We start from the raw sequence: 6,247 nt of genomic DNA, 5'->3' as shown, positions 1-6,247 counted from the left end.
CCCAATGAGCTACCAGTTACTGAATCTACCATAGCTGTTCTGTTTTCGCGTATATCTGACTGATCTATCCATGGCGTAAGCTGTGTCACATGGCTTGCCCCAATGTGTCAAAATTATATATGTGACAGTAATAACTAATTGAAATGCGTCATGATAATAACAGGCCAATTCATTGTCATATATCGAACAGTTAATAAATGAACATGCAATTATGCCATGTAATATTTTAGGGGTGAAGCCGAAGTGGTAGCCTAAAGAGACCGCTTAACTTCCGGTGTCCACTGATTTGTATGAATCAAACACAACTCGTGTACATTTAAATATAACTGTAATTATTCTGACGCAATTATGGCACGGAGCGTACTTAGGTACTACAAAATATCTTGTTCATTTTTCTGAAGCGTAAATCTAACGTTGTTACTAGCATCATGTTGATGCCTGATCGAGGTAACAGATCTTCAAATGTTACATTAATAGACGCCGTTCGTTGTCCGGTTATTTTTAGGACGAAGTTAGCAAATTCTGTCACATCATTTACTGCATTCTTTAATTAACTCGAAAATAGAACGAGGACTCACTCGGAATTTAAAGTCGGGTCGCTGGCACACAAAGTGATAATTATAACCGTTGATCAATGATTCAACAATTTGGCGGCGATACAGGCCACTATTAGGAACTTTAAATCAAACGATAAATAAACTAGCAAGAAAGATAATAAAATGGATTACAAGAATCAACCGTCAAATACGCCACGAACTAATTTAACCGAGTGGAGGTCTTTCTCCTTGTATGTCATAGGGCGGTCTTGAATGTACACCTCAATAGCTTGAAAGGTTTCAGCTGCAGAGGTTCATTTTGTAGTACATGTGGGTTTATGTATAGTAATCGTTGGTAGCTGGTAATGATTAATTAGTTCTTTCTAAAGAATCTACTATTTTTTTTACCTGTAGCATAAACCATGCTTTCTAACCTTTCGTGTGAGGCTCAAGATAGGGTTCGCTATCAATCTCAATTATACGAAGAACGAAGGTCTCCCCAGATGAAATTATTTTGACGTTCAATAAAAATTGGTGTATATTGGTGTTAATCTTAAAGGTTAAGATAAGGGATTTGACCCGAGACTTTTCGTTAAATTACTCCGACTACACTAAGTGTCGATGTAGCCTTGTGCTCTGATCTAAAAGCGCCACAATGGCTCGTCAGGTATTTGAAACCGAAACCTCCCCCATTCAGAGTGAGAATCCTACCCCCTAGACCCACGGGCTAACGTGAGTGATACATTTGTGTCACATTGGTCATCAAGTACACAGAGGGCTCATTTTATAGTACACGCTGGTTTATGTAAAAATCGTTGGTGGGATGGTCAGGATCTCGTATTAATTAGGTTTTTCAAAAGATGTATTATTTTCTTACTTGTATCATAAACAATGTTTTCTACTTTTCCTGTGAAGCTCAAGGTGGGGTTCGTTATATTCTTCGAAGTAGGAGGGTCTTCACAGATGATATTATTTTGTCGTAATATAAATATCGATGTATCATTATGCTCATAACAAAGATCGCTCGGCCTGGATTTGAACGCAGAACTTCTTGTACTCAAAGCGAGAATCATACCCATAATCACGCTGACGTGAAAGTTGCGCGTCATGATACTCAAGTACATAGAACGCTCATTTTATGGTATACGCAGGTTTACGAATAATAATCGTTGGTGGGATGATGAGGATCTTGTTTTAATTAGTTTCTTCTAACGGATCTACTATGTTTTTTCCTGTAACATAACCCATGTTTTCTACCTTTCGTGTGAGGCTCAAGGTGGGGTTCATTATCTCAATTCTAGAAAGAACGAAAATCTTTACAGATGAAATTGTTTTGACGTACAATAATAACTGGTGTAGTTTTGTGGTGTTGATCTTAAGGAACAGTAAGGAGTCGTTCAAGATATGACCCGAGCCGTCTCGTACCCAAAGCGAGAATCATAACCCTAAACCAACGAGCCGAGCTCAGCCCTATGTGTTGTGTTAATATTCAAGTACGTAAAAGAGCTTATTTTGTAATACACGTAGGTTTAGGGGTTCGTGGGATGGTCAGGATCGCGCAAACATGGGTTCATTATCAATTCCAATTCTATGAAGAACGAAGGTCTTCCCAGATTAAACTATTCTGATGTACAAGAAATATTCATGTATCTTTGTGCTCTTAATCTAAAAGCGCGACAAAGGCTCGTCCAGGATTCGGACTCAGGACTTCTCGCATTCAATGCAAGAATCATACCCCTAGACCAACAGGCTGACGTGAAACATGCGCATCATGGTACTTAAATACCTAGAAGGCTCATTTTGTGATAAACGTGAGTTTATCTATAACGATCGTTGGTGGGATGATCACGATCTTGTGTTAATTAGTTTTTTCTTACCTGTAACATAAGCCATGTTCTCTACCTTTCGTGTGAGGCTCAAAGTGGGGTTCGCTAGGAGTCTCACTTGTATGAAGAACGAGGGTTTCCCAAATGAAATTATTCGAATGTACAATAAGTAAATGATATATCTTTGTGCTATTGACCTAAAAGGGTAATAAGGGCTCGTCCGGGATTTGAACCCAGGACCTCTCGCACCCGAAGCGAGAATCATACCCCTAGACCAACGAGCCACCGTTGGAGTAATTAGTCCGTAAAAAAGCTAATTTTCTGATTCACGTGGCTTTATGCATAATAATCATTGGTAGGATGATCAGTATCTTATACTAATTAGTTCTTTCTAGAAATGTACTATTTTCTTAGCTACAGAATTAATCATATTTCCCACCTCTCGTGTGAGGCTCAAAAAGAGGTTTGTTATTGATGTCACTTACACGAAGAACGAGGGTTTCCCGAAATAAAATTATTCTGACGTACAGTAAATTGATGATGCATTTTTTTGACTGGACCTAAAATGCTAATAAGGGCTCGTCCGGGATTTGAACCCGGGACCTCTCGCACCCAAAGCGAGAATCATACCCCTAGACCAACGAGCCTTCGTGTGAGTAACCACTGCGTAAAAATCTTATTTTGTAATACACCTGGGTTTATACACAATAATCATTGATAGAATGATCTTGTATTAATTAGTTCTTTCCAGAAATGTACTATTTGCTTAGCTGTAGAATAAATCATGTTTTCTACCCCTCGTTTGAGGCTCAAAGTGGGGTTCATTATCAATCTTAATTCTACGAAGGACGAAGCCCTGCCCAGATGAAATTATTTTGTCGTACAATAAAAATTAGTGTATCTTTGTGCGCTTGATCTAAAAGAACACTAAGGGATCGGTCGGGATTTGAATCCGCGACTCTCGAACTCAGCGCGAGAATGATAATCCAAGACCGTCGAGCCGCGGTCTGCCTACGCGTTATGTTAACATTCAAGTACGTAGAAGGGCTTATTTTGTAATAAGCATTGGTAGGATGGTCAGAATCACTAAAATAGGAGTTCACTATCAATCTCAATTCTACGAAGAACAATGATCTTCCCAGATTAAATTATTCTAACATACAATAAATATTCATGTACCTTCGCACTTTTGACCTAAAAGCGCCACAATGGCTCTTCCGGGATTTGTACCCAAACTTCTCACGCTCACAGCAAGAGTCACACCCCTAAACCAACGAACCGAAGTTAACCCTACGCCTTATGTTGATATGCAACTACGCAAAAGTACTTATTTTATGTATAATAAGCGTTGGTGGTATGGTCAGGATCGCTCAATGTGAGGTTAATTATTAACCAGAATTCTACGAAGAGCGAAGGTTTTCCCACACTACATTATTCCGACGTATATTAAATATCCATATATCATAGTGCTCTTAATCTAAAAACAGCACGTGGGCTCGTCCGGGATTTGAACCCGGGACCTCTCGCACCCAAAGCGAGAATCATACCCCTAGACCAACGAGCCGACGTGACATACGGCATCTTGATACTCAAGTCCATAGAGGGCTCATTTTGTGATACACGTGGATTTATGTATAATAATCCTTGGTGGGATGATCAGGATCTTGTGTTAATTAGTTCTCTTCACAAATGTACGATTTTCTTTTCTGTAACATAAACTATGTTTTTTACCTTTTATTTGAGGCTTAAAGTGGGGTTCATTATCAATCTCAATTCCACGAAGAGCAAACGTCTTCCCAGATTAAATGATTCTGACGTACGATAAATATTGATGTATCTTTGCGCTCTTAATCTAAAAGCGCCACAAAGGCTCCTCCGGGATTTGGACCCAGGACTTCTCGCATTCAAAGCGAGAATCATACCCCTAGATCAACAGGCTGACGTGAAACATACGCATCATGATACTCAAATACATAGAAGGCTCATATTGCGATACACGTAAGTGTATGTAATATTAATCGTTGGTGGGATGTTAATTAGTTCTTTCTAAAAATGTGCTATTTTTTCTTACCTGTAACATAAACCGTCTTCTCTACTTTTCGTGTGAGGTTCAAGGTGGGGTTCGTTATCAGTCTCAACTGTACGAAGAACGAGGGTTTTCCCAAAATTATTCTGACGTACAATAAATTAATAATGTATCTTTGTGCTCTTGATCCCCAAGAGCAATAAAGGGTCATCCGGTATTTAAAACCCGGGACCTCTTGCGCCTGAAGCGAGAATTACGATCCTAGACGAACCAGCTGAAGTGAGTCTAGCATGTTATGTGTATACTCAATTCCATAACGAAGCTTATTTTGTGATACACGTTTTTGTATGATAATCGCTCGTGAGATGATCAGCATCTTGTATTAATTAGTTCTTTCTTAAAACGTACTATTTTCTTACCTCTAAATTAAATTTATTTTTTACCTCTTCAAGGTGGGGTTTCTATCTATCTCGCTTGTACGAAGAACGAGGGTTTCCTAAATGAAATTATTCCAACGTCCACTAACTTAATGATATATCTTTGTGGTCTCGACTTAAAAGGGAAATAAGGGCTCGTCCGGGATTTGAACCCGGGACCTCTCGCACCCGAAGCGAGAATCATACCCCTAGACCAACGAGCCGACGACAGTAACGAGAGTTATGTTGCTATTCAAGTACGTAAAAGGGCTCATTTTGTGATACACGTCGATTTATGTACAATAGTCGTTGCTCAGATGATCAGCATCCTGTACTAATTAGTTCTTTCTAAAAACGTGCTATTATTTTAGCTGTAGAATAAATCATGTTTTCTATACCTCGTGTGAGGCTCAAAGAGGGGTTTGTTAGCAATGTCACTTGTACGAAGAACGAGGGTTTCCTCAAAAAAAAATTATTCTGACGTACAATAAATTAATAATGTATTGTGCTTTTGATCTCAAAGAGCAATAAAGGCTCATCCGGTATTTAAACCCGGGACTTCTTGCGCCTGAAGCGAGAATTACGATCCTAGCCCAACCAGCTGAAGTGAGACTAATATGTTATGTGTATACTCAATCCTATAAAAAAGCTTATTTTGCGATACACGTGGGTTTATGTATAATAATCGTTCGTAAGATGATCAGGATCTTGCCTTAATTAGTTATTGCTAAAAACGTACTATTTTCTTACCTGTAAATTAAATATATTTTTAGCCCTTCAAAGTGGGGTTTCTATCAGTCCCACTTGTACGAAGAACGAGAGTTTCCCAGATGAAATTATTCAGACGTATACTAAATTAATGAGATATCTCTGTGGTCTTGATCTAAAATTGTAAGAAGGGCTCGTCCGGGATTTGAACCCGGGACCTCTCGCACCCAAAGCGAGAATCATACCCCTAGACCAACGAGCCTACATGGGGTTAACCACGTCCGTAAAAAATCTCATTTTGTGATACACCTGGGTTTACACACAGTAATTTGTAGGATGGTTATGATTTTCTATTAACTAGTTCTTTCTAAAAAAATACTATTTCCTTACCTATGAAGTAAATTATGTCTCTCCTCCCTTGTGAGACACAGAGTAGGGTTTGTTATCAATCTCACTTGTACGAAGAACGAGGGTTTCCCAGATAAAATTATTCTGACGTACATTAAATTAATGATATATCTTTGTGGTCTTGGTCTAAAACAGTACTATGTGCTGGTCCGGGATTTGACCCTATTCGTACCAAAAGCGAGAATCACACCCCTACACCAATGAGCCGAGGTCAGCCCTACACGTTATGTTAATATTCAAGTACTTGAAAATGCTTATTTTATAATACACGTGGGTTTATGTATAATAAGGGTTGGTGGGATGATGATGATCGCTCAAATATAGGGG

At 38.9% G+C, this 6,247-nt stretch overlaps 5 non-coding genes across 5 annotated transcripts; all 5 read right to left on the bottom strand.

The window, feature by feature from the left end:
* Positions 1 to 2,574: 2,574 nt before the first annotated feature.
* On the bottom strand, positions 2,575 to 2,646 carry TRNAP-CGG (transfer RNA proline (anticodon CGG)). Its single transcript has one exon. It is a non-coding gene; the product is annotated as a tRNA-Pro (tRNA).
* Positions 2,647 to 2,937: 291 nt separating this feature from the next.
* TRNAP-UGG (transfer RNA proline (anticodon UGG)) lies at positions 2,938 to 3,009 on the bottom strand. Its single transcript has one exon. It is a non-coding gene; the product is annotated as a tRNA-Pro (tRNA).
* An 845-nt stretch (positions 3,010 to 3,854) lies between these two features.
* TRNAP-UGG (transfer RNA proline (anticodon UGG)) lies at positions 3,855 to 3,926 on the bottom strand. The gene has a single exon. It is a non-coding gene; the product is annotated as a tRNA-Pro (tRNA).
* A 1,030-nt stretch (positions 3,927 to 4,956) lies between these two features.
* Positions 4,957 to 5,028, bottom strand: TRNAP-CGG (transfer RNA proline (anticodon CGG)). Its single transcript has one exon. It is a non-coding gene; the product is annotated as a tRNA-Pro (tRNA).
* Positions 5,029 to 5,702: 674 nt separating this feature from the next.
* Positions 5,703 to 5,774, bottom strand: TRNAP-UGG (transfer RNA proline (anticodon UGG)). The gene has a single exon. It is a non-coding gene; the product is annotated as a tRNA-Pro (tRNA).
* Positions 5,775 to 6,247: the final 473 nt, after the last annotated feature.

Source organism: Varroa jacobsoni, unplaced genomic scaffold, assembly GCF_002532875.2.
Source record: "Varroa jacobsoni isolate VJ856 unplaced genomic scaffold, vjacob_1.0 contig05800, whole genome shotgun sequence".
Lineage (NCBI taxonomy): Eukaryota > Metazoa > Arthropoda > Arachnida > Mesostigmata > Varroidae > Varroa > Varroa jacobsoni.
This window is presented reverse-complemented; position numbering and strand designations above follow the sequence as displayed.